At 45.2% G+C, this 27,045-nt stretch overlaps 1 protein-coding gene across 2 annotated transcripts in view; it reads right to left on the bottom strand.

Annotated features, from left to right (window-relative positions):
• LOC138283370 (uncharacterized) overlaps positions 1 to 27,045 on the bottom strand; it is a 188,590-nt gene that overhangs the window by 41,101 nt on the left and 120,444 nt on the right. The gene's annotated exons all lie outside the window — the stretch shown is intronic.

The following is a 27,045-nucleotide window of genomic DNA, read 5'->3' on the forward strand; positions in this document are numbered from 1 at the left end:
AGAGGAGATGTCAGCCCGACTGCTAGAAGCAACTCTACAGTCAAATTTTACATTTTTACTGACCCTCTGTTTCAGGTATTGGGGACATGTAAGTGTATTAACTCAAGCAAATACAATGTTCCAAAAAGACCTCAAGGCAATCCTTATTCTAGAAGCAATTGCTCTCAGACATCCAACTGGATGTCATGCTTCATCATTGAGCCTGCTCCTCGTCAGACCGGCGCTGCAATGTCTGACGGGCACCACATAAATGGGGCTCTTTGCCAGAGATCTTTTCTCAATGTTATTGTGCCGTGGTAAAAAATAATAAACAATGACAACCTAACAGCACACAAAGAATAGGAGAGCTGAAATCTAAAATTGGCTCACAACCAAGCACATCATCAACAATTTATTGATCAAGGAAGGGTCTTGGCCAAGGTTAAAACATAAAGGAGAGTGGAAAATTAGATAATGCTCATACACTCTCTGAATCACACCAAAAAAGAAGGGAAGGGAACTGCCCTACACCCCTATGGAATGGGTCAACATGTTTCGCATCTCAGTGGTCCATACGGATCCAGTGATGCTTCATCAGGACCATATCACTCGATACTTCTCCTCACTACATACGTAGGTCACAGTGACTGTCAATATACAAATCTCCGGTCACTTACTCAAATAAACTGCACGTCAGGCTAGTCATATATAAAGTCAACCGTCGCACAATATGGATCCGGCTCCATAGGCATCCACGTGACGGGAGATTGGCGCTGTCAATGAGAGCTGCCAAGTCCCCGCTCGAGACCTACCCCTGGGCCGTGTTCCTGGAACGACGCTCTAGTACTACCATAGTACTAGTAAAGTACTACAAAATGCTGTTCACGATCCTATGTGCAGAGGTCTCAACTTCTGCCACTTCTATTTTATATGAGTGGAGATGTCAGCCCGACTGCTAGTAGCAACTTTACAGTCAAATTTTACATTTTTACTGACCCTCTGTTTCAGGTATTGGGGCCATGTAAGTGTACACGTCTTATCAATACCGCATAACATACGTTATTCCCCATTCCAGCGCAGAAACTAGTGATAGCTGATGCCCACAGGTGTGATACCAACAGAATCAATACCATCAGGCTCTCTATCACCTCCTCGGTTTAAGATGGAGGGTGGCTACCTTTCTTGGTAAAAGCTTTCCCTTCCTTTCTGCACCCTCTTCCACTGTAAATAAAATATAATTTCTAAATCGGAGAGTTGCACCGTTGCTCTGTTAGGAAACTTCAAACTACTCTGCTGCTCCGCTACATGTGCAAACAACAGCCCTAGGACTTGTGTTTAATAAAAAAATTGGTGAGTCACGGTGGGTTGTGGCAGCTGTGGCGTGTTCAGGTAGATATCCCAAAAAGGATAGATTTAAATACACATGTAAAAGTCGGTGTCTAGCAAGAATTTATATTGGACTGACTAGCCATAATATGCTCACATTTTCATCCTCTGAATACAAATATAAAGGACAAGTCAAATTTTACCAAACCAATTCTATATTAATACGTTTCACGCCAAATAAATACACCTTCTGATTTGGTGCATGTAGGATAACATGATTTTATATTTTACTTCAAAATCGTATTAGACACATGTCTGGTATCCGTATGTCACGAAGGTTGATTTGGCCAAACAGCAAAGCAAAACACCCATGTTGAGAAATGAAAATGTCCACCCGTGTTCATTTTATTGAAGCACAATATATGGCAGTGGCACTGTGCTCCCATGCACCCAAACACTTTCTGAAGTACCCCACCGATTAAAAATGGTGCTTCCATGTAAGACCTTCAGACCTGTCTATCAGCAGACCGCGCTCATATTAAAATATTAGAGTCTACAACAGTGAAAGGCAGTTAAGCTACGAACAGAATCACATGAAGGCTTAGGCAAAACTGTGTCTCCGTCCTCATTGGAGACTAAAACATCGATTAGGAAGAGGCAGAGAGACTGTATCTTACCTCTAGGGCACATGGGATCCTTAAAAGAAGCAAGATAAGATTGAAAAGAGGCATCAACAGTCATGTAATTTAGTGGAGGTTCATTTGCCATACTAACTAGCCTACACATCTGCAGTGGGGCTGCGTACTGACTAAATGTCACAGAGGTTTTTTCCTAAGGCCACTTTCAATTTCCGTGTCTTAAATAAAGAAGACCATGATCTCCATGGGTCGGCTACTAGACAGGGCACATTTTCTGCTGCTGTAATAGCTACCACTGATCTAAGAAGCTCCTATGGCACTGCTAATAGAGCACTGGTCCCAGTGGCATGGAACTATTTCATTTTCAGTGAGCAACCACTTACAGTAGGTCCGACTGCAGAGAACCAGATGGTCCACACCTCAATCAGGATTATCAAGTTGCACAAAGATGGAGAGCAATGAAGAGATAGTTCAGGGCCTGGGATCAGATGGTTAGTATCGGCAAGACAGTGAAGCAAGAGAGCCCTCAATAGATGGACTCACCAAATCTACTGAGACTTGAGGAAGGCAAAGCAGCACCATACATGATCAGGATGCAGTGGGGTCCTCTGTTAGCTCCACCTAGCTAAGCTTGAATGTGAGATGGGCACATTGCATGGCATCCTCACATTGGTGACTGAATTGGATAGGCACATATGTACTGCAATATGCACTCTATCAGTACAAACACCACAGAGGCTGTATACTTACCCAGAGCACAATGCCACTGTGATCCAATTGCAACCAGAATAATTTCCTTCAAAACCCATCTTGCCCATATCTTATGTGGTCTAACAATACCATACAGTGGCTTTGGCCCCTTAGAATTCCAGAGGGCTTCCAGGATATTCTCCGGGACCAATCAAAACCCATAAGCTACCAAAATGCCAGGGTAGTCCTTGACATGATATAGAACAATAATTACTCTTTTCTTCTTGGAGATAAATAGTCCATGTGTCAACAGACTCTTCATAAGACACCAATGTAAGGAGGAAGACATTTAGAGTCCGGAGACTAGAGCTGAGACAGCAAGATGTTAGGTATGGTTTACTAGACCCAGCAATCGTGCTCATTGTATTAGAATGCATTAAATAATCTGAACTGGACAAACAGGTAGATGTTTTCGACTCACTGTATTCCATACCATTGGTCAAGGCAAACATTTCGGAAATACAACATAATGGCAGACCATATGAACAGCAGCAGCACAATAATGTGGGTGACAGGAGTGCATTCAGTCAGGTGCTTTCTTATGACAATCATACTGGCCAGGTCTGCACCAAATAGTTGAATCATTGACAAGGATAAGTGACAAGCCTACGACACCCACGAAAGAAGACCCTAAGATTTAGAGACCAGTTAAGTTGTTACAACTTGGTGACTGAATTGAATAGGCACACATTTATTGCAAGATGCATTCCATAAGTAGGAACACCACAGAGAGTATATACTTACACGGAGCACAATGCTCACCGTGATCTAACTATAACCAGCATAGACTCTTTCAGAATCTATTCTGGCTACATCATACGTGGTCTAACAATAGCATACAGCAGGGATGCCCCCTTAGAATTCCAGAGGGCTCCCTGGATATTCTCTGGGAAAACATTCAGAGAACACCAATCAAAACCTATAACCTACCAAAAAGCCAGAGTTGTCCTTGAAGTGATATGAAATAATAAATACCCTTTTCTTCTTGAAGGTGAACAGTCCATGTCTCAGTGGACTATTCATCAGACACCAACGGCAGGAGGAAGATGTTTAAAGGCCTGAGACTAGAGCTGAGGCAGCAAGACATTAGGTATGACTTACTAGACCCAGCAACCATACTTATTGTGTTAGAATGTAGTGAATAATCTGAACTGGATACACAGGTAGATGTTTTGGACTCTCTGGATCCCATACTAATGGTCAAAACAAATATTTCAGAAACACAGCATAATGCCAGACCATATAAACAGCAGCAGCACAATACTTGGGATCACAGGAGTACATTCAGTCGAGTGCTTTATGATGGCAATCAGACTGGGCAGGTCTGCACCAGATAGTTAAATCATTGACAAGGATAAGGGACACGTCTATGTCAACCCTGAAAGAAGACCCTACGATTTAGAGACCAGTTAAGTTGTTAGAAGTCAATAAATGAATGGGGACTTCTTATGGATGATGTTATTAACAAACTGTGCTGTAGAGATTTCTATAGATATAATTGCCCCACCATTCTTTACAACTGAAACAATGGGTGAACCCCCATGCCAGTCTTACTAGCTGGCATCACAATAGCCCTGCTAGTAAACCAATTAGAATAGGTGTCTTTGAGTGAACTACCTAGGTAAGCTACTTAGACTACTTATTTTAGAGTCTACCGTCCTGAACATCCAACTAGCCTAAGACCTATCATTTAACTTCTTAGGACCCAGTCAAAATACAAGGAGGTAGGTCATACAGCAGAGTACATGTGCCCATAGGAGTATAGTCTACGGCCAGGCCATAGTACAATTCTTACCTCAGACAGATTATACCAGCCGTGGAAAAGCATTCAGTGAGAGGTGCTCCACTGCCATGTAGCGATGCTGTCAGTACAATTATTCAGAACCGTTCCACCGTCCGTGAATAACAAAAAGATAGAGGCTGTGCTGGATGAAGGCTCTCAAATGCCTTGGGGTTCTCCACATCCATCACTGCAGTGCTCCATTACGGGATATTGCAGGCCTGATCCAACTGGGCACCTCTCTTTGATGGGATGATTGGGCATTTTTAGGGATAGAACACATAGACTACTTGGCTCAACATGACAACTAACCTCTTTCTCCACCTTATGGTTGCTTGGTGATTGTACATATCTGCTTAAACATTTCCACTCTAACACTGCTTCAAGAATCATCTGAGACTCAACAGACTAGCCTTTACTGAAATATCTCAGAGCATGGTGGAAATTCACGGAGATTTTACAAAATACTACAGAGAATAGGGCTAAAATCTGTATCTAATGTCAATGAAGACGACCAACAGGGGCTATCCCTATTAACTTTTAATGTTTTTGTTTTGAAAACAATAGTACCCAGCAGATGCATTCTGCAAACCCAAATGCACCTGGCTGGAAATCTCATCACTGACCAAATCATTACCAATTTCTCACATGTAGTACTCAAATGGGCATTAGAATTTGGTGGGGAGTAGTACCACAAAAGGATTGTATTAATTAGATACTTCAAAAATTGTAATGGATGATTTCAGCTCATTACAAGTGGCATTGTTGAGACGGTCTAAGGAATAATGGTAAATTATATGTTCTGCAAAAATCTGTAAAAATATAAATTTTTGAATAATTATTAAAAAACATAATAGTCACTATTTGAGAGTCACAGAAGTAGTGAAATATACCAATAATTGTGTATTAATACTCCCCACCGAATTCTGAAGTTAATTTAGGTACTACACTACAGAAAGTTCCCCCGCTAATGAATTACTTGTTAACAATACTAATGCTGTTTAGGTGGTCTAAATGGTTGTGACTTCTCAGAGAGCAGCATTGCTTAACAAATGCACTTGTGGATTCCTGTATCCCAATTCTGCTGACATTTCGAGGATATGTTGGTCGAATTCCTTTCTTATAAGTGAGTAGAGTGTTTTTTTAATCTTAATTTATTTTATTTTATATGTTATACAGAAGCAATGAAAAGGGCAAACTTTATATATGATGGAGAGGAGACAATGGCTCAGTTACACTGTACTGCTGTAGGTAAACACCTCCAGGGCCCATGTTGCAAAAAGGGCACATTTTCCCTGTTTGCACCAGGGTGCACCTTTAAACAGGTGTGTCTGGTGCAAGCAGAGAACAAAGAAAATGTGCCATATGGTAAAGAATGGGCTGCCCCAATGGCAGCACAATCAAGTGAAATACAGAGCAGCTGTTTAAAAGCTTTCAAGAGTGATTAGATTTCCCCTTGCAGGTGGGTGCAGTGAGTGCCTGCGTTCAACTGCAGAAGGTTGTCTGGGGGAGGGGGACTCCATGGGCCCCTCTTGAGTGCTGCTTACAGGGGGTGAACTCACAGTGTGCCCTCTTTTTTCAGTGTGCCTCCTAAGAGGCATGTTTGCCTTGCACCTATGTCGGTAATATGGCACAAGCGCAGAGTCAGACTGATTCCCTCATTTGCATGTGGCCATCCCCCATGCAGACGAGGGAACATCCTCTCACAACAGCAGGGGCGCTACATGGGCACCAGTGCTATCAGTATTACAGAAGTGGCCACAGAAGCATCTGGGGCCCCTTCTATAATACCAAAGTGCCCGAGGGCCTACAAAGCGGGCACACATGCCAATTGCACCCCTTTCTGTAACATGGCCCCTGGTGTATTTTGAGACCCTTTGGTCTTCTTTCCTCTGTTTGACTTTAATGCTTATTTTGGCATTCTAAGTTGTTTTACCACCGTTTTGGAATTTCCACAGTTAGATTACTTTGTGCCATCATGTTCCTATTAGAAAACAATTGTAATTTTTACTGCAATTGGGGGTTTGAGGGTCTCGAAAGGGGTTGCTTTCATCAAGTTTCTTGAAATATGGCTCTGTCTGCTAACTCGATGGGAGCACTCCACTCGCTTTTGTATGAAGTTCTTTCTTTTCACAATATCAAATGCTGATTTTATTTGAGTTTTCATATTATGTCCTATTGCTGCCTCCATATACATTAAAGGTTGGTGAAGTTCTGATAAAGAGTATTTGCACAAGCTGATTTGTGACTGTGACAGCTTTGCAAAGATGCAACTTTTTAGTGCAACCGAACCTAGATTTACTAACACTTAATGCCGGGTTTGCATCACAAATGTAATGCAAACCAGTGGGTAGTGGTGTATTGGGATTTACATTCCAGTTCAAAACTTTCTTTGTGCTGGCCTTTAATAACACAGAGGAATTCTATGATCTACTTTGCACAAAGTTGCATCGCGAGGTATTACCAGGTGGTACATGGGCATTCCCACTGAACCATCCATGAATTGTGATGCAAATCCCTATCTACTGCCATTGGTAGACAGTGATTTGCATAAAACAATACGCCTTCTTGAGGCAGGCATAAGGTTGAAGAAAAGTTTTCTTTTCTCCAAAAGAATACGTATAAACATGGAAAAGTATGAAACTGTCTGGGAACAGTATTTTGTACTGGGAGGATACGCTTCCTGTGCAAAACATAGGCTAAACATCATACACACACCCTGGCACTACGGTGTAAGTTTGTGTGTGTGTGGTGCAAAGCAGCCAAATGTGCACCAGGGTAAGAGGAGAAAAAACAGAACCATATCTTAGGAGAATTGGCTCTTGTTTGTTCGTTTCCATTAGATGCAATGTAGCTCAGGAACTTTGGTCGCTGCACTGCGTTGAGTCATTTCCTTGCAAATTCCCCACCCCGCCCGTATCCAGTCAGTTCCACAAAAGTAAAACACCTCCTATCCCTGAGGACATTAAATTGACCAACCACTGCACTAAACAAGAATGACAAAGCAACAATGACAACCACAATTGCTTTCTTTTTATGATGACTGATGCTACGGACAGTGACCCTACCCTAATCTCTGGTGTAATCTTGAACCCTCATTAGTTGAAGGAGAGTACATGTGAACATAGTATGAGCTTCATGAACACCTTAACCACGATGATGAGCCCTTCTTGCTTACACTTGATAATATTCACACTGATCGTGAGATAAATGCTATTCATATACTTTGATAATCTGTATAAAGCATACTTTTGTGCTGTCCTTTCTGCATTGCTGAATTTGTATGTGTGTAGCTATGCGGGTGTGCAGGTGGTGTGAGTGTCTGTGTAAGACAAGAAGAGTATGTGTGAGTGTGTTTTCGTCCATATGTGTGAAAAAAAGAAAAAATATATTTAGCACAGGTGGAGCCAGCGTTTGTAAATAGGGCCCAGAGTGCGTTTGTCTGCATGCATATGTGTATGTTTTGTACTTCATGTTTTTGTTTGGCAGAGTGAGTGTTTGTGAGTTTGTCTATGTGTTCATGTTTTTCTGTGTTTATGAATATGTGTGTATGACTGCATGTATGCGTGTAGGAGAGTTACAGAATATGTGCATATGTGACTGCATATATCTGCGAGAGTAGCCCCTACAACAAAACAGAGAAATTTAAACAATGATTTACCAAGACCTGGCTAACTTCAGGCCATGGTGCATCATAACACGCCACCACCTAATCAAAACTATTTAACTCACTATTGTATGTTATTGGAACTTCACCTTTAGCAGGTATTTAACACCTAAATTTAGAGCCGGCGTTAGCCAAGACATCTTTATTTTAATTAAATTAATAAATTATAAATACATACACACACAAATATATAGGCTCACTTCAAAAACTAGGGGCCTTATTCAAGAAAAGCAGCGCTGCATTCATAGCAGTAGCACTTTTCTTGTGCCCCTTAGCCCCCCCTAGCTCCACTATGTGTGTGCCGTATTTAACCCCTTGGTCGCCACAGACATAATGGCTACGTCCTTGGCTGTGGCACTGAGGCACCAAGGATGTAACCGTTACGTCCAGCGACCGGCTCCATGAGCCTCCCATCCACCTTCCCAGGGCAGGAATGGAAGGGGAATTGCTTCCCCTTTCACACCCACCCCCCATCTGCCCCCCAGTGACGTCTGATGACATCAGCGCGCCATCGCACCGACCTCATCAGAGGGTGCCACCCATCACACTGGAAGCTCAGTGCTGTCGTTGATAGAGGTCTTTGAGTCCCCGGCGACTCCTCCGGTTCAATTTTCTCCTTTGTCAACTCAGGAGCCGGTGACACAAGCTTCGGATTCGGCTCAAGTGCCTCAGGACGAGCAGAGGTTTCCTGCCTTCCGTACTCCGGAAGCGGATCCAGCAGCGTTCCTTAATGCTATGCTTAGCATTTTCAACAGAGCTATGGCCCCTGCAGGTGCACCAGCTGGTCCCACAGGGCATTTAGCTTTCACACTGGGTTCGCCGGCGCCCTAGAAACAGGCCCCGTTTGTACCCTTCTATCCAGCTGAAGGTGCTGGTTTGGTGCTAATGACATTGTCACCCCAGATGATGTTGCCGAAGCCGCCGATGGAGTCGATGCCAGCGCCAGATGGGTCCCGATTGGGACGCAGTGTATCTCCACCCTCTCCTCCGCAGCAGCATCCATCTGCTTTGAAACCGGCGTCATCTACGCCATGGTTGGAGGCCAGACTGAGGTCAAGGAGGAGGGCTTTGAGGCTCTTGGAGGAGCAGGAGTATCGGCAACAGCTGTTGGCGGAAGAGGAGATTCCTGAGCCTATGGATGAATTTCAGGGTCTGGACTCTGCAAGTGGCCTAGATACATCCACTGACTGGAATCTTTCATCCCTGGCGAATTCACAGAGGAGGCAGCATCTTATCCCAGTGTGATAAGAAAGGCTGCTGAATTATTGGAACTTCCTTTACCAGCATCGGAGGTGAAGACGAACATCCTGACTGAGGTGTTGCATCCTTCCTCTATGTCTGCTGAGCCCCTACTCCCTTTTCATGATGCCCTTACTGAACCCATTCTAGATATTTGGAGGAAACCTGTCACAACTCCAGCAGTTTCCAGGGCTGTGGCTAGGAGGTACAGAGTTGCTCCAGGGGATCCACAGTTTTTGACTCAGCATCCAACAACAGAGAGCTTGGTGGTGCAAGCATCGTGTTCTGCCCGGTCTGCACCTGGTTCGTTCCATGTTACTCCATCAGATAGAGAGTCTACGCGAATGAAGCAAACAGCAAAGAAAGGTTTCTCCTTGTGCATTATGGCCTTGAAGTCTGTCAACGCTACCTGTGTGCTGGGGAGGTATATTTATGCCCTGATGGACACAGCAAGAGCTGTGGTGCGAAGCTTGCCTCAGGATGTGCAGGGGCAGTTTGATGAAGTCCTGTTGGATACTCAGGCGGCGGCCAAGCAGGTTATCCAGTCTGGTTCGGATACGGCAGAATCAGTTGCCAAGGCAATGGCCACTTCGGTGGCGAACAGGAGGCATGCGTGGCTTAGGTCTTCTGGCTTTTCCACGGATGTTCAGACAACTTTATTGGACCTTCCGTTTGATGGCGAGAAGTTGTTTGGATCCAAGACCGGCTCTGCTTTGGAGCGTTTTAAAGACAGCAGGGCTACTGCAATGTCCTTGGGACTCCAGGCTTCAGCGCCTACACCCTTTATATCTTTTTGGAGGTTCAGGGGGTTTGGCCGTTAGTTCTCTTTTTGTGGGAGGCCAATGTCCAGCATGCAGCAGCCTGTCAACCCTGTCTATAGGTCTTATAAAGGGTGGGGGAGGATTAGAACACGAGGAGCCATTCAGCAGCCTCCCGTCTCATCTTCTTCCTCTGGGGGAACCCAGCAAGGAAAGCAGCCCTACTTTTCTCTCCATCTTAAATCATACTTCTTCTAATGGAGGAAGACTGTTTCATTTTCTCCACGAGTGGGAGTTAATCACATTGGACTCTTGGGTGCTGAATATTGTGGGGAAAAGTTATGCCCTTCCATTTCAGGAGTTTCCCCCACCATCCCTCCCCATCATTCATTTTGCACGGAAGATCATCTCTTGTTGCTTCAGCAGGAGGTGTAAGTCCTTTTGTTACAGGGTGCAGTGGAGTTGGTTCCGGAGCAGGAAAAGGGTCAGGGATGCTATTCGAGGTATTTCCTGATTCCCCAGAATGATGGTTGATTAAAGCCTATCCTGGACCTGAGGATTTTGAATTGGTTCCTCAAACAGGAGAAATTCAAAATGCTGACTCTAGCACAGGTGCTTCTGGCATTGAACAAGGAATACTCGATGGTGTCTGTCGACTTGCAGGATGCTTATTTTCATATCCCCATTCTGAAGTCGCACAGGAAGTATCCCCGGTTTGTGGTAGGGTCGCAACACTACTAGTTTGCGGTCCTTCCTTTTAGTCTTACTTCCGCACCTCGAGTCTTCACGAAGGTGATGGCGGTGGTTGCAGCAGACCTCAGAAGGAAGGGAGTATCTGTATTCCCTTACCTGGACGATTGGCTGATAAAAGCCAGGTCCCCAGAGCTTGTGCTGCATCACTTGCAAATGACAACACAGCTGTTGTTCAACCTGGGCTTTACGGTAAACATGCCCAAGTCTCAACTGAAGCCCTCTCAGCACCTCCTGTTCATAGGCACAGTACTGGATACAACATGGAATCGGGCCTACCCTCTGGCTCAGTGGATTCAGGACATTCAGGTGTTGATTCCAATGTTTCAAAAGGGAGAGGCTGTTCCTGTCCTCGAGGTACTACGTCTGCTCGGTCTGTTTTCTTCTTGCATTCTGTTGGTCACTCATGCACATTGGCACATGAGGGCTCTCCAGTGGTGCCTCCGCAAGCAGTGGTTTCAACACAAAGGGGATCTCCAGGAGTCGAAAACGATCTCCAGAGATGCTGCAGTGGATCTACGATGGTGGGCTGTGGACGGCAACCATTCCCAAGGAAGGCCATTTTGCCTCTCACCTCCGGTGGCCACGGTCATAACGAATGCTTCCACTCTAGGGTGGGGAGCTCATCTGGGGGACCTGGAGATCAAAGGGCTTTGGTCTCCAGTAGAACAGATGTTTCATATCAATCTGTTAGAACTGCGGGCAATATATCCGGCTCTCAAGGCCTTCCTCCCGTCCATTCGCGGTCAATAGCCAATAGCCACCAATAGTTAATAGCCACGGATTGGCCAAGAAGGGTGTGTTACACAGACCTTCTCCAACTCTCACAGTGCCTTCCGCTCTGTCTCCTTCACAGGGCAGACCTCCTCTTGCAGTTTCAGGGGCAGGTTCTACACCCCCACCTCCAGAGCCTGCACCTACATGCCTGGAGATTGAATGGGGCAATCTGAGTTCCTTTTCTCTCCCTCCAGAAGTGGTGGATGTTATCTTATCGGCCATGTGGCACTCCACCTAGATTGGCTATGCTAACAGATAGGCAAAATGTGTTGCTTGGTGTGGAGAGAGACAAATTGATCCCTTAATGGCCCATTGGACTGATGTTTTGCGTTTTGCCCTTTGCTTGGCACAGAAGGGATGTGCAGGTGCGACTGTGAAAGGTTATTTATCAGCGCTGTTGGCCTTTCTGTGCCTTCCTGACCAGCCTTCATTATTTAAGTCCCCTATAGTTATTAGATTCCAGAAAGGTTTGATTAAGAAGTTTCCTCTCACTCCATTTGTCATGCCTCAGTGGGATTTGAATTTGGATCTGACTTTCTTGATGGGTTCACCGTTTGAGCCTATGCATTCTTGTCCGTTGAGGCTTTTAGTTTTAAAGACAGTTTTCTTCATGGCTATCACATCAGTTAGGCGTGTGAGTGAGCTTCAGGCTCTTAGTGTGAAACCTCCTTTTACAACCTTTTATGCTGAAAAGGTGGTGCTGAGAACCAGGGCTGCTTTTCTTCCTAAAGTGGTCACTCCCTTTCATATTGGTCAGTCTAAAACTCTCTCATCATTTTACCCTCCTCCTCATCCATTAAATGAGGTGGAAAGACTTCATCGCTTGGATCCAGAAAGGGCTCTGAGTTTCTACATTGAGAGGGCAAGAGACTTTCGAGTTGATATTCAACTCTTCGTTGGATATATGAGCAAGATGACGGGCAAGGCCGTCCACAAGAGAACCCTTTCCAGGTGGGTCATTCTTTGCATAAAGATTTGTTATTCACTGGCAAAGAAGTTTCCCCCTGAAGGTATTAGGGTTCATTCCCCCAGGGCTAAGTCTCTACTTCGGCCTCAGCTAGAGGTCTCCCAGTTGCTGAAATTTGTAAGGCTGCAACTTGGGTTTCCCTCCACACTTTCGCAAAGTGTTATTGCTTAGACTCGGAAGTTAGGAGGGACGGCTATTATGCGCGTTCTGTTTTGCAGGATTTCTTGGTTTGACCAGTCTGGCACTCACCTTCGAGTGCGGGACTGCTTTGGGATTCTATTCATAAGGTGAGGAATCCACACGTAGTTGTATCCATCAGAAGAACAAGTTACTTACCTTTGGTAACGCTTTTTCTGGTGAGTGCAGGTGACAGTTGATGGCTGTTGTTCAACGTGTTCTAAACAAGTGTTTTGGCCCTGCAGAAAAAGTTTCCAACAGGGCAGCGATTCTACACAAAACATACTAAATATTGTAAGCAGCCTTTAGTTATTAGATAATCTTGGTTGTGACTTTCTGTTGGACACTGGGACTGGAGGAGGCATCCGTGGACAGCTGGAAGGAGGAACCCCCTGATGCTCATTTGGACTGAGACGCTGGAGGAGCCTGAGATATCAGCAGAAGAAGGAATTGATCTTTGACTCCTCAGCAAGGACCAAAGTGTGCAGAGCTCTGCCGCCAGAGGATTTTAAATTCCAGGGTGGGCCAGGGCCTGGGGGGTCGATGCCAGAGCCTGTCCGCATTTAAGATCCTGGGAGGGGGCATGCATGGGGCCCCCTCCCCAGAGTGCTCAAAGGCCTGGGGAACCCAACCCCCAGGGAAGTTTCCTCCCCGCGGACCTAGAACCTCATCTTTAGGCCTTCACTATTGAGAAGAATCAAGGGAGCACTGTTGTGCCTCCCCAGTAAGTTCCTAAGGGGCCCAGGATCCCCAACTCTGGGCCAACGATGTTGCTACTAGAGGGAGGGAGTGCTAGAGTGCCACCCCCAAGAATTGGTGGGCCTGCACATCTCCCCGTGCCCATGTATGGGGGAGTGGACAGTCACCAGCAAGGATACAATCCCTGTCCCAGGCAGAGGGCAGGTGAGAAGAACTACTGGCTCCCACAGCAGTGCAAGGAAGTGCTGCCCACATGAGGAGCCAGCAGAGCAGCAAAGGTGGGCTCCCTCATCTGTCCCCAATGTCTAAAGTTTGGAGGGACGCCTGAGTGGGACTAGGCACCCACAAATAAAAAGAGGAAAAGCCATGTGGCAAGAGTCTGCACAGCTAAACAAATGCACAAAAAAAGGCAGCGGCTCTCCCCATCGCAGTGGGAGAGCAGTCTCTTATTATGTATTCACACCCTGGAGGAGCGCCCCATAATGCATTGCGGGGCACGACATTAGTTAAACCATTTCTGCTGCTTTTGGTAGCCGCGGGATGGTGGAACCACCAACAATAACCTAAAAGAAAGTCCACGAGAGCTGAAAAAGTGCCACAGCTCTCCCAAAGAAACCATAAAAAGGATTTTAATAAAGCACTGACGCTACATCTGCAGGATCCAGAAAAACAAGACCATCCCAGACTTTGCTGTGGATTTCAAGCAGTCCATAGGCTAGAGCATGTTCTTTACAGTTGGGTGTGCAGCACTCTCTAGATAATTAGGTTCCAGTTGCAGTTTTTGTGGCCTGAATGTGTTCAAAGGAAGGTACATGTTGTAGAGTGCTCCCTAGGGGGTTACATATTGTGTGACCAAAATGTGATGCTTTCTAGGGGTGGTGTTTATGATTGTGTTTTTGTCATTTGAAAGTATACAAATTGCCTGTAAACACATGTGAAGTTAATTTGTAAATGCTTTATTGATACTATCACGTTGACAGTGATTACTGTCAGCATATGCATTTACACATAGTTATTATCGATTAATGCATTTATTCCTGAAATTATGATCTTTTGACATATGGTTTGTTGATCCTGAGCCTGTGACCAAGTCAATAGACTTATCTGAAAAGTTGATATGACCCTTTAGGGGTCAAGGGTGATTACACTAGGTATTTCCATCATCCTTATGTATATTTGTAAATTACTGCATAGTATTTAGTAGTGTGTGTGTAATAAATGTACTTTTTATTTTCCTAAAGAAAAGACAGACTGGCCAATTATTTATTGAATGTCGCCACTAGGTAGTTATAGTTAGGTCAACATTTCTGTAGGAAATGCTTTTTTGTGATGTTAATAACTTTCACACTGTTTTAAGAATCTCCATGAAACTTTTTTTTTAAAGTGCTCTTCTTTGCCCAGTTTGTACATGGAAAGTTTTGGGGTGATCTGTCATGAGGGGGCTGAGCAAAAAGGGGGAGGCCCAAAATGCAAAATCCCCCTGTATTGTTCACAGACCTGTTTAGGCAATGATCCAGAAAAAATTGCTGAACACAATTACACCAAATTTGGAAGGAAGTGAGATATTGGTCCACAGATTGTGCCATTTTGTGATTTGCTGTAAATCCATTCAGTATTTTCTGAGAAATTAGGGTTGAAAAGTATTTGTATATCTGGACGGTTGGGTTCGAGGGCCTCTCGTAAGAGTCCCTCAAACCCAATTTAAAGAAAAATAGAGCATCCTCATTGGAGTAGGTAGCTTGTTTCCCCTTGGGCCATCTAACTCCTGTGGAAGCCAGAGTCCCACTGGAACGGGCACTATAATTGGCAATGTAAGAAAAATGCTGCTGGTTGCCATTACAGGACTCAGGGATTTAGTCCCCTTTCCTAAACTAAATAAAATATAATATAAGGGGGTAGGACAGGGATACCCTCCCTCTAAGGCCCAATGAAGGGGGACACACAAGGACCCCACTAGGGCCAAAATAAATACAAAATTGCCAGTTTTTTTTCTGTAGTCCAATGGGACTCCTGCAGGATAAAAAAAATGGCAGCCTGAGGCTGTGTTTTTTAACTGAGAGGAGGGTGGCACACGGCCGTCCTCCCTGAGCCATGATAGGTACCAGCGAGCCCACCCATGGGGCCAAATTACATAAGGGGAGAGGGGGCGCGCCCCCCTCCCCAAGCCGTTATGGGCCTGGGGGAGCCCACCCCTTGGGTTGAAATGTGAAAAAAGGTGAGCAGGCCGTGCACTCCCCTTCACGAGTAGTCAAAGGCCCCAGGGATCCTATATCCCACCCCCTTCCCACAGGGCCAAAATGTCAAAGAAACAGCAGGGGACCATGCAGCCCCCTCTCCAAGTCTCTAAACACCCTAAGGACCCCATTCCCTGGGGCCTGTAAACTTTTAAACGGGAACAGGCTGTCCCATCCCCCTGGGCAGGCTCACGTGTTATGTCCCGGCGAGCCCAACCCCGGGACACAACAGTTTCCCTTCCTGCACCGGTGCTTGTTCCCACCTGGTGAGAGCATTTTTAAAACTCCCATCATATGAGAGCAAACACAAAATCTGCTCCCAGCAGGAGGGAGCTTTAAAAATGCTCCCACTGGCTGGGAGTAGACTTTTGATCTGGTCCCTTCTTTTTACTGATGTGGGCAGGGAAGCAGATAGAGATATTACTCCCGCCTGGAGGAAGCAGCATAAAATGCTGCTCCCTGCGGGTGGCAGCAATGACAGCTCCCCAGCATGCAGAGAGCCAACTAGGGCCACGGGGGCCCTGGGGCTCCCCGTGTGGGCCCTGATTACATGTTGAGTGCCATGGGGGTGGGAACCAGTTTTATAAAGAAACAATGGTCCCTTATCAGAATACTTACTGCTAATATAATGGGAAGACAATAATGCCCATGTATTTCGACTAATAGACACAATAAAATCTTTATTGCTGTGCAATAACAAATAAATAAGTGGGTGAAAACGCAAACAGCAATCAATTTCACACACAATGAGAGTTGCACCTAACCTTCACCAAGTGTGGGTTAGACATATAGGTGACTTATAAGTTACTTAAGTGCAGGGTAAAATGGCTGTGAAATAACGTTGATGTTATTTCACTCAGGCTGCAGTGGCAGTCCTGTGTAAGAATTGTCTGAGCTCCCTGTGGGTGGCAAAAGAAATACTGCATCCCATAGGGATCTCCTGGAACCCCAATACCCTGGGTAGCTAGGTACCATATACTAGGGAATTATAAGGGTGTTCCAGTGTGCCAATCAGAATTGGTAAAAATGGTCACTAGCCTGCAGTGACAATTTTAAAGGCAGAGAGATCATAGGCACTGAGGTTCTGATTAGCAGTGCCTCAGTGACACAGTTAGGCACTACATAGGGAACACACATTCAGGCCACAACTATGAGCACTGGGGTCTTGGGTAGCAGGATCCCAGTGAGACAGGCAAAAACAAACTGACACCCAAGTAAAAATGGGAGTAACATGCCAGGCAAGATGGTACTTTCCTACACAACCCCTCCCCAAACGAGGGACAATAAGGCTTGCACAGATGAGTCTTCATTGTCTAAGTGGAAATATCCATCTTCATTGGAGTGGGTACTTCCAGGTTTATATTCCACTGTATAGTCCATTCCCTGTAGGGAGATGGACCACCTCAACAATTTAGGGTTTTCACCTTTCATTTGTTTAAGCCATATAGAGGTTTGTGGTCTGTCTGAACAATAAAGTGAGTACCAAAGTACCAAACAGGTATGGTCTCAACTTTTTCAGTGCCCAGGCCACAGCAAAGGCCTCCCTCTCTTTGGCAGACCAACGCTTTTCTCTAGGAGTCAACCTTCTACTGGTAAAAGCAACAGGTTGATCCTGGCCCTCAGTGTTAAGCTGTGATAGAACTGCCCAACCCCTAGTTCAGAAGCATCAGTCTGGACTATGAATGTTTTGGAGTAACGAGGGCTTTTTAGGGCAGGTGCAGAGCTGCATCAAAAGCCTTTTGACAGCTAGCTGTCCACAATACCTTTTTAAGCATCTTCTTACTAGTGAGGTCATTAAGAGGAGCTGCAATGGAGCCATAGTTCTTAATTAACCTCCTATAGTACCCTGTGAGGCCTAAGAAGGCTCTCACTTGGGTTTGAGTTGTAGGGGGAGCCCATTCCGTAATGGTCTGGATCTTCCCCTGCAGTGGTGTAATCTGTTCTCCACCTACCAGGTGGCCCAGCTAAACCACTTTCCCCTGCCCTATCTGGCACTTTGAAGCCTTGATAGTGAGGCCTGCTTTTTGAGGCCATAGGTGGACCAGGTGATCATCCCAGGTGGAGCTAAAGACAGCTATATCATCTAGATATGCTGCACTAAAAGCTTCCAGACCTTGCAGGACTGTGTTCACCAACCTCTGAAAAGTGGCAGGTGCATTCTTCAAACCAAAGGGCATAACAGTGAACTGACAATGCCCTCCAATGGTGGAGAATGCAGTTTTAGGTTTAGCATCTTCTGATAATTTAATCTGCCAATACCCTGCAGTTAAATCCAAAGTGCTTAGATACTTGGCAGAAGCCAGTGTATCTATTAACTCATCTGCCCTGGGTATCGGGTGAGCATCAGTTTTAGTTATTTGATTGAGACCTCTGTAGTCAACACAAAAACTAATTTCTCTTTTACCATCTTTACTGTTAGGTTTTGGAACAAACACCGCTGGGCTAGCCCATGGGCTTTCCGAAGGTTCAATCACTCCTAAGTCCAGCATTTTCTGTACCTCTTGTTTTATGCAATCTCTGACATGGTCAGGCTGCCTATAAATCTTACTTTTGACAGGTAAACTGTCTCCAGTGTTGATTGTGTGCTCACACCAGGTAGTGGTACCTGGTATTAGTGAGAAGAGGTCAGAGAATTGGCCTAGGAGATTTATTCAGTTGTCCTTAAGCTCAGCAGTAAGGCAATCTGCAAGCACCACTCCCTCCACTTACCCATTAGCTTCAGTGGTGGAGAATAGTCCAGGGAGAGGGTCACTCTCTGCTTCCATGGTCCACTACCACCAGGATAAACCTATTGCCTGAAGCTGTTGCAGGGTCAAGGGGGCCAACTATGTCAACACCTACCCTTTCAAAGGGCACCCCAACCACTGGGAGTGGAATTAAGGGGGCCTTAGGTGTGCCACGAGTCTTGACACTGGCTTGGCAGGTCACACAGGAGCGACAAAACTCCTTAATGTCCTCTGACATGTGAGGCCAGTGAAACAATGGAACAAGTCTGTCCATAGTTTTTCTCTGACCCAAATGCCCAGCCAAAGGTAAATCACGTGCCAAGGTTAGGAGAAACTCCCTATACTGCAAAGGGATGACCAATCTCCTGGCAGCTCCAGGATTAGGGTCCCTTGACTCAGTATAAAGGAGGTTATCTTCCCGATAGACCTCATGACTATGAGTGATATCCCCAGTCTGCTGTTTGACAGCTTGCTGTCTTAAACCCTCTAGTGTGGGACAGGTCTGCTGTGCCACACTCAGCTCTTCCCTAGCAGGCCCCCCTGCACCCAAAAGCTAAGCAGTGTCTGCTGCCAGCTCATCTGGTATAGGTTCTGCACAGGGAGAGGATTCATCTTCCTCAAAAGGGGAATCTCTCGGAGAGGGAGAGATAGTGGGTAAGGATTTACCCTTTCTACCCCTAGCTTTTGGGAACACTTGGTCCATTGTTCCAGGATCCAAGCTTCCCTGTCCTCTTTGCTTCTGGGCCTGAGCCCTTGTGAGAGCAAACATATGCCCTGGAATGCCCAGCATTGCTGCATGAGCCTCCAACTCCACTTCATCCCAAGCTGATGTCTCCAAATCATTGCCTAGTAAGCAGTCTACTGGTATATCAGTGGTTACCACAACTTTCTTTGGACCAGTAACCTCCCCCCCCCAACACTGTTGAGATTCACAACAGCCATGGGGTGGCTAAGAGTGTTGTTATGAGCATCAATCACTTGGTACTGCTGACCAAGTAGGTGTTGATCAGGGTGAACCAGTTTCTCAATCACCATAGTGACACTGGCTCCTGTATCCCTGTAGGCCTCAACCTCAACACCATTTATTAGGGGAAGTTGCTTGTACTTGCCCATATTAAGGGGACAAGCAACCAAGGTGGCAAAGTCAATACCACCATCAGAGACTAAAGTAGCCTCTGTAGGCTCCCCAACAAGACCAACCCCAACTACATTACCAATGGTGAGCCCAGCTATACCCATTGATTGGCTATTCGTAGTAGACTTCCCACCACCACTGCTATTACCAGGGGCACTAGAGGACGCAGTTGGGGTTGTGGTAGTGGGAGCCTTGGTGTTTTTCTTTGGGCAGGTGGAATCACTTGCCCAATGCCCTTTACTTTTACATAAATAACACCATGGCTTTTTTTGATTGCTGGAAGAGGATTTGGACCCACCACCCCCAGAGGATTTTTGTGGGCCTGATAAAGACCCAGAATGCTTTTTATCTCTGCCCCCACCCTTGTCAGATGACTTACCATCCTTCTTCTTGCCATCCTTGTCACCACCTGTATGAACTTTTCTGTTCACTCTTGTTCTGACCCATTTGTCTGCCTTCTTTCCCAATTCTTGGGGAGAGGTCAGATCTGAGTCTACCAAGTACTGATGCAACAAGTCAGACACACAGTTATTCAAAATATGCTCTCTCAGGATTAGATTATACAGGCTTTCATAGTCAGTCACCTACCTTACTGCCATGTAACCATCACTCCACGGCCTTCACTAAACAGTCTATAAAGTCTGTCCAGTCTTGAGAGGACTATTTTCTGGTATCTCTGAGGATTATTCTGTATTGTTCAGTGGTTAAACCAAATCCATCTGAGAGTGCATCCTTCAAAACTTTGTAGTTGTTGGCATCACTTTCTCTGACATTAAGGAGCCTGTCCCTACCCTTACCAGTGAAAGATAGCCACAGGATAGCAGCCAACTTCCTTTGAGGGACCAACTGTACCATACAGGCCCTCTCAAGTGCCGCAAACCACTTGTTAATGTCATCCCCCTCCTTGTAAGGGGGGACTATCTTATGCAGGTTCCTAGAATCCTGTTCTCTTGCAGGATTACTATCAAGAACACTGCTGCTGAGGGGGAGAGAACATGGCGGGCTACACTGAGGCGGTAGCCCATTAGGACGCTCACCTGCCATTTTCCTGGGAGGCACGGGACGGGACAGCACTGCGGATGTGCCCGCCGGCGATGGGAGGCACAGGAAATCTGTCGACCGCATTCGAGGAGGGGGAGGCATCCAGCGGGAGACCCCGGCACTGGGAGCGTGCTGCGCTGGAGCTCCGCCGGGTGCGCCGAGGAGCAGCACGGATTCCCCTCCGGGGGAATCCCGGCAGAATCAGCACAGGCAAGGCTCCTGGGAGGAACTCTCAGGAGCCTGGAAGCGCTGTAACGCGTGCAAAGCAGGCAGCCGGAAAGGAGGCTGTGGAGGCGGTAGAGCCCGTCGGAGGCTCAGTAAGGCCAAGTGGAGGGGGTTGCAGCCCCCCCCCTTTCTTTCTAATCCATTTCAGGTAGGGGGGCCAGGGCAAAAGGAGGGTGAGAGGGGGAAAGAAGATTTTGGAGCACAGGGGAAGAGGAGTGCAAATGCACGAAATAAAGCTTTAGAACCTGGGAGAAAAGCTGTAAGGAGAGGAGGTGAGGGAAGTCATAAATTAAAAAATAAACTTACGCCCTCACTGAGAGCCTATTTTAGGGTGAGACCGGAGGATATTGTGCTCATTCCAGGACAGGGGAGAATGGATGTACCCACTGCACAGGCAAGTGGTAATGACGGGGGCTCTGGCAAGGGGTGGAAGATAATAGTCTCCCACCAGTTGGTGATGGGGTTTGTCAAGAGGTGGTGCAAGCAGGACCTGAGTCTTCTTCCTCGGTTCGACGAAGTAGTGAGATGATGACCTCTCGGCAAGGGGAAGAGGACCCAGTGTTGGTGGATTTTAGTCCCCCTCCCGCCCACTCCCTGGTCCGTGGTCCAATTTATAGCCCCTCAATGGAGGCAGTGATCCTCTCCATTTCCGAAGATATAAAAAAGGACTTCGCTAGCTCTGAGATCAATCAAGGGGAAATCAGAGAGGCCTGTGAGGTATTGGAAAGAAAGTTCGATAGCTTGATGGAGAGGATTCAAGTTCTAGAGGAAACGGTGGGGGGAATGAAGGAGGAGTTGAAGCAGCATAAAGAAGAGATTCTAGAGCTAAAGGAAAAGGAGCAAGGATTACAATCTAGGCTGGAGCAGTTGAAAAACTATTCACGAAAGAACAATATTAGACTCTTAAAAGTTCCGGAAGGAGCGGAAGGGGGAAATTTGAAGTCTTATGTGGTCTCTTTAATTAAGCCTGCATGTGAGTTGGAGGAGAGTAAAGAAGAGATCGAGAAAGACATTCAGAGAGTACATCATGACCCTTTTATGAGACGGTTGAATAGTAGTAGACCTCGAAGAATTTTGATTAACTTTTTAACTTAGGAGTTGAAAGAAAAGATTTTGACTAGCGCATTAAAGCAAAAGTCGTTAAAAGTGGAAAATGTGACGGGAGGGAAGGGAAGGTGGGTCACAAGGTGGGGGGCAATTGGGGAGAAATAGTAAAAATGTACCTTATTCACCGAAGCATAGGGGCAGCTCACTGGTTAGAAATGGCTAGTATAGGCAAAGGTCAGGGGAAGGGAGGGCTTACCATGCACATGCTTTCTTGGACTATCAGTGGTCTGAGGACCAGCGCGAGAAGGAATAAAATTCTACAATTCTTAAGAGACTCGCCAGCACAAATTCTTGTCTTACAAGAGACCCATCTGGCGGTAGATGAGTGTAAGAAACTATTTGAGACGCAAAAATGGGTTCAAAGTTGTATCTGCACCAACCATAATTTCCATACGAGAGAAGTGGCTATTTTGGTTATACATGGCTTGCAAGTTAGGGTAGAAATACTCGAAGTAAGATCGGATCAAGCAGGGCCTTGGGTCATAGTAAGAACCCAGGTTGGGGGAGATGTTATAGTGTTGGTCGGGTATTACAGTCCAAATCGTGATGATATTGAGCCTCTTAATCGGTTGTTCTCCCAGTTAACTGAATTTTCAGATCCGGTTATTTTGATGGGAGATTTTAATGTGGTGCTGGATAATAAACTGGATAGGACGGATACTTGTAGATCCTTAGGAACGCCAAAATCTCAGCAATATCTAAGGAGAATGATGAAAGAGCTAGGCCTGTGTGATATATGGCGTAAGAGGGCTGGGAATGGAAGGGCTTTCTCCTTTATCAATAAGAAAAATAGCCATGCTTCACGTATTGACTATTTCTTGGTTGACAGCCGGTTGATTGAGAGCGTGGATGAGGTAGAATATTTACTTTCTCATCTTTCAGATCACGCAGCGGTGTCGCTGGAGATAACCTTGTCTCGGAGGAGAATGAATAACAGATGGACACTCGAGGGTGCATTACTAATGGAAGACAATGTGATATCTCAATTACGTAGGGAAACAGAAGTTTTTTTTAGTACTAATAATAGGCTCTGCATCACCATCGGTGGTATGGGATACTTTCAAGGCCGTCATAAGAGGGAAGATCACGAGCATTGCATGCTATAAGCGTAAGATGTTTAGAAATGAAATAAGCTTTTTCGAACATGAAATGCTTAAAAAAAGCGAGAAATTTGTCGGAAAAGAGGAAACGACTCAGTTAGAGACAGTGAGGATGGAAATGGCCGAGCTAAGACAACGAATGGAAAATATTTTACAAGCAAGAATTGTCAAAAGATGGGAGGCAAGCAAATTGAAGCACTTCGAATATGGTGAAAATGCGGGGAAGCTGCTTGCTTGGAAGATTAAATCGGACCAAGTTAGGAATTTTATTAAGGAAATCAAATCAGATGAGTCAGGGGCGAAAGTGACACGATGTGAGGACATTGAGTATGTGTTTCAGGAATTCTTCGCATCATTGTATACTGAAAGTGTAGAGGGGCGAGAAGAATTGGTGGAGGGTTGGTTAGCCCCTGATGTGCTACCAGGAATCACCTTGCAGCAGCAGGAGTTCCTTAATGGCCCTATAACAATGGATGAAGTACGGGCGGTGTTGTCTGGAGGCAAAGATGGGAAAGCCCCGGGTCCTGATGGTATCCCAGTGGAGCTGTATAAAGCACTAGGTGACATAATTATCCCAATCTTGACAGAGTTGTTTGGGAAGATTTTTCTAAACGAAATAGATATCCCAACTACATGGAATGAGGCGATTATTACGCTGATTTTGAAACCAGGAAAAAATGTGACAAAATGCGCATCTTATAGGCCCATTTCACTATTAAATAGTGATTATAAACTGTTTGCCAAGATATTGGCAGATAGGTTGAATAGAGTAGTTAATAATCTGATACACTCGGACCAGAAGGGTTTTTCAAAGGGAAGATATTTGTATGAATTGACATATGATTTGATTGGGGCTATAGGTCTGGCAACGTCTTTTGAATCCCCTTTGGGGATCATTACTATTGATGCAGCGAAAGCCTTCGATCAAGTAAGCTGGGGATATCTAAAATCAGTTTTAAAATTAGCTAATTTGGGTGATAACTTTTGTGGGGTTGTGAATCGGATATATAGGGCCCCTACAGCAAGAATACTCGTTAATGGAAATCTTACTGAAACCATTACAATAACAAGAGGTACTAGACAGGGATGTCCATTATCCCCCGTACTATTTAACCTATATATCGAGCCATTTGCTAGGAAGATTAGGCGGAATCCGGTGATTACTCCCTTTCGTTGTAAGGGTTGGGAAAGAAAAGTTGCCTTTTATGCGGACGATCTTTTGGTGTATACAGATAATCTATCATCAGCTATCCCCGAGATTTTTAGATTAGCCGAAGGATTTGGTAAAATATCAGGCTATCAGGTAAATGTGGAAAAGACAGAGACTATGGCATGGAATATGGAGTACAGTTCGGCTTATAGTAAGAATGAAATAAGATATTTGGGTGTCCTGGTGACCCAGGATATCAAGCAGTTAGCAGAGAGGAATCAGCAAAAGCTGTTATTGGAGTGTAAGGGATTACTGCAGGGTTGGGTTCATCTTCCTTTAACAATTATTGGAAGAGTTAATTTGGTAAAAATGTCCATTCTTCCCAAGTGGAATTTTCTGTTTTCTGCTTCCCCACTCCTTATGCAGAAAAAATGTATAGATAAGATGCAGCAGCTTATAAATGATTTTATATGGAGTTCTAAAGGGGTTAGAATTTCTCTGAAAAAGCTGCGTAGGTGTAAGGAAAAGGGAGGCTTGGCATTACCAGAACTACAGTATTATGCTTGGGCTTTCCTTTTGAAGAATACTAGGATGTTATTTCTCTCTCCAGACTCTACAACAACGGGTCTTATGTTTAAGGCGATGGCCTCCACCATTAAGGGTGCGTCAAGGAATTTTATATTTAAATTTGGTGATCCTAAGTTCTTTAAAAAGGTAAAACTGAAAGTTATGCAGGGATTGGCAGAATGTTGGTATCAGCTTAGATTAGCCGCAAAGGTAACATATTATAACTGCAACTCACCTATTTGGGATTCTCCAGGTACACCAGATTGTTTTCAAGATGTTTTGGCTCTACCAATTAAACGGGCAGGGATGGAGTACTGGGGGGATCTTTTTCAGGAGGGGGTCCTCCTTTCTTGGGAAGAGCTGAAGCAACAAACGGGCGGCTCCCTGACTAGATGGAAGTTTTTGCAGATAAGGGATTGGGCACAGGGGGTTAAGGGAGGAGTCGGTATGCCTAACGTTTTGGAAGATGTTGTTCCGAGCCCCTTGGCAGGTCCTCACAGAGTGGCAGCTTGGTACTGGGGCATCCTAGAAGGGGTGGATGGTGAGTTTGAACTTCCTACGGTTTTGTGAAGTAATTTGTTCTCTAAAGAGTCAGCTCATATGTGGTGGAAGAAATCACATACTTTTTTGTTTGATACAGTTAAATCGGCCGCTTTAAGGAAGAATCACTATTATACGATTCATAGAGCTTATATTTCTCCTGAGAAACTGTCTAAAATGAAAGGAGGGGAGGACGTGAAATGTCCAAAATGTGGCTTAATACGAGCAACTGACATTCATATGTTCTGGGAATGTCCGGATATTTGTCTTTTTTGGGAAAAGGTATGTGAGACTGCTTCGAGTATATTGGAGTGGGATATTGTAGCATCTCTCCCTTTAGTAATATTTGGTCAACTACAGGGTCAGGAGGGGAGGAGTAGAAGTGGTACAACCTTAAAACTTAAACTTTTATTTTATGTAATTTTGTTGGGGAGAAGAGAAATATGTAGAAAATGGATGTTGGCTTCCCCTTCAATATATTCGGAGTGGCTTAACACTGTGTTTCGTACTGCGGATTTGGATTTAATGTTACGGAAGTGTAATAGGACTGGGGGGAACCTTTGAGCCCCGCTACTGGCTTGGAAACATCGATTTAGGTAATGGCAATATGTTGAAAGCATTATGTAATAATTAGCTATTTGTCTTTGTCATTGGTCCAATGATTTTACCCCCCGCTCTTAAATCCTCACGGAAATTTTGGTAGATAGAGGATTGTTTGAGAGTTAAGGGCGTCCCCTGGCCTGGACTACTCTATTGCTGGTAAAGTAAGAAGGGTTAGTTTAACGGCCACGGTGAATGAGGACAAAGAAAAAAAAAAAAAAAAAGAACACTGCTGCTGCCACCATGGGGAACAAACCCCAACCTCTGCCTTTCCCTCTCTACATCTAGGTATTCCCTGTCTAAGGCCAACTGCTGCTGTCTCAGCTTCAGTCTGGCCTCTTCCAATCTCAGCTTTCTGAGCTCCCTGTCTAGGGTGTCATTCCCAGGGTGGGAGGCTTGGAAATTCTGAGACACAGAGGAAATGTGGGAATTGGCAGAAGTGGACCTGTCTCTAACCACCTGAGCCCTAGTTACCTGGTCTTTTGGAGTGAAAGGTGCCCAACTAGTGTGTGACCCCCTCCCACTACCAGTGTCACTAGGTGGTTTGTCATCTATCAGGTCTTTGGATGAACCATCCCCAGAGTCCTCAGGGCCCTCCCCTGATTCTTGCTGAGTACCCTCCTCCTCTACCTTCTGATCCTGGGATAGGCTAGACTGGTTATGGTCACTTTCTAGGAGAAGGCTAAGGAGAAGATAGTGGTAGGGTTCTTACCAATGCTTAAACCTCTTTCTATGTACAGACCCCTCAAACTTTTAAAGTTTAAACTACCATAGGTTGTCTGGACAACTGTGGGAGTAAGTTCTACTGCAGTCATAGTTGTTAGAAAGGGTTTAGGACAGAGAGAAAAAAGTTTTAGAAACTATTAGAGAAAAAAGAAAAAAACTTTTCAAACTTTTCAAAACTTTTTAGAAAGTTTTTAGAAAGTTTTTAGAAAGAGAGTTCAACTGTTTAGGTTAACTGTGTATATGTTTAAGTATTTGAAATATGTTTTTCGTATGAAAAGCACCAATGACAAAGTGGTATAGCAGTTACAAGTACTTATCCCACCGCTGCACCACCAATGTAGGAGGCTGGTCTGGCATATAGTGGGTACCTTATGATACTTACACCTT

This window comes from Pleurodeles waltl, chromosome 3_1 (genome assembly GCF_031143425.1).
Source record: "Pleurodeles waltl isolate 20211129_DDA chromosome 3_1, aPleWal1.hap1.20221129, whole genome shotgun sequence".
Taxonomy (NCBI): Eukaryota; Metazoa; Chordata; class Amphibia; order Caudata; family Salamandridae; genus Pleurodeles; species Pleurodeles waltl.